Raw genomic sequence first — 1,895 nt, forward strand, 5'->3', positions numbered from 1 at the left:
CTAATATTTTAGCTGTTTTGGCTAAATTAGAAATTGTACCAGCTTTTTAAGCTAATTTGACAATTAGGTACATTTTTATCTTGCCGTCAGCTTCAGGGATTTGAGCTCTCAGCTTTAGCATGTTCAGTTATCAATATCAGCATCTTCAGGGTCCACAGTCAGCTTACAGCGTTCACACCAACATTATCGCAGGTACATTTCTAGTTTTACTTGATTTTTTATTTGAAATTGTTTATTTCAAGCAATCAGGTAATAATACACAAACAGACATATATGACATAATCAATCAACATGCAGAAACATGTCAGACGTTGGATAACCAGACGTCAAAAGTAGATTGTTTGAAAGGGAGTGGGAGGAAGCGAACTTGTATAATCCCATCCCGGCTCGACCGAACCGTTTCCTTTACATGAGTTATCAACATCCGGATCAGGATTTATGATCAAATATTTATCCCATACAAGCATAGATTCTGGTTATTGCTATGAAAGTAGATATAACACTGAGAGTTGAAGACACACGTCTGCTTGATCATGAATCGGATCCAATAACTTAATAGCTTGAAAAATTATCATTGTAAAAATGGGATTTTATTCTATGGGATTTTGGCTTCTTGTAGTCACTTCCTGTTTGGAATGCTGGGAAGTCCAAAACCGTTAAAAAATCCCGATCATAAAGGATTTTCCTTCGCTGGTTTTGACCTATAAAAATGTTTTATTTGATCCCAGAACGCGTCCGAGGATCTCTGGACAGAAACGTGGTCAGGTGTGATGAAAGCATGAGTGCGTTTTGCATCGATGAACGCCGCCACAAAAGAGCAGCGAGGATTGACAGCGCGGCGGGGCTGGCCTCTGGCCGACTGTGACCTTTGACAAGTCTCTGTCACTTCTCACCTCTGCAGAACGAGCTCTGTCGCCGCCGCGCACGCCGCATCATGTGATCCCTTCCCGTCCTCTGTCGCTTCAATTAAAAGCCTAATGGATGTTTTAGCGCTCTGCCACTTCGATGACGGCGCCCTAATCTGCCAGCGTTGGATCTCTGCGAGGCTGAAGGATGGCAGAAACGAGGAGGAGGAGGAGGGACGGCTTACAGGTTAGGAGGGGGGCACTGACAATACAATCATGGTGAGACACTGCGGCGTGAGGAGTTTTTTCTGTTTTCACACGAGGCAGACCCAAAGGGGTGGTCCTGGTCAGGGCATCTCGCCGGAGAGCCTGGTCTCACCTCGCTGACATGGAAGCCACCCCGGCTGTCACTTTGCATCTCCGACGCCCGGAGAGGGAGACCATGACCATCCTGACAGGGGCAGCAGAAGGTGAAGACCCAAAATGCTTGAGACACACTTGGCTCAAAGCCAAACTGCTCTTCCTTCACCCCCCCTCCTGACACCTCGGAGTATCCATGTGAACTTTTATTTCTCCTGATATTTCTAACCTTTACGTTGGAAGATCCGCTCTGAGAGGAGCTGAAAGGAGGATTGGTTCTACTGTTAGACGTCTGAAGAAAAAGTCTTTCTGGGGAATTCAACTTAAACTTAAGGCATTGTGTAAAAGATTAAAAAAGATTTAGATTAGTGCTGCCACAAAGGATTATTTTACTGGTCGACTAATCGGGTCATGCACAAAGTGGATGTAAACATCTTAACCATCATTAGCTTTAAACTAACTAAAACTAGAAAAGTTGCATTATCTGCAAAAATGAAAGTATGGATGATTTTAGCTGAAAGTAGTTGCTGAAGATGCCGAAGCTTTTTGCTGAAAATGGAGACGCAGTTTTCTTTAATTGCCAAAATTTCCAAAATGTTAATTTTGCTAAAAGACTGGAAATGTAATTAAATTACTATGAAAGAGCGCTGATGATGACCTCAATTTCTGAAAAAAAAAAAAAAAAAAAAT

At 42.8% G+C, this 1,895-nt stretch overlaps 1 long non-coding RNA gene across 4 annotated transcripts in view; it reads left to right on the top strand.

Moving 5' to 3' along the window:
* LOC118599387 overlaps window positions 1-1,895 on the top strand; it is a 22,856-nt gene that overhangs the window by 11,216 nt on the left and 9,745 nt on the right. For 2 of the 4 annotated variants that reach the window (XR_004948726.1, XR_004948723.1), the window contains exon 3: window positions 902-1,612. This is a non-coding gene — a long non-coding RNA (uncharacterized LOC118599387). Of the gene's footprint in view, window positions 1-901; window positions 1,613-1,895 lie in introns of those variants that run through there. The other 2 variants (XR_004948725.1, XR_004948724.1) reach the window with 1 other exon arrangement.

Source organism: Oryzias melastigma, linkage group LG11 (assembly GCF_002922805.2).
Source record: "Oryzias melastigma strain HK-1 linkage group LG11, ASM292280v2, whole genome shotgun sequence".
In the NCBI taxonomy this organism is placed as follows: Eukaryota; Metazoa; Chordata; class Actinopteri; order Beloniformes; family Adrianichthyidae; genus Oryzias; species Oryzias melastigma.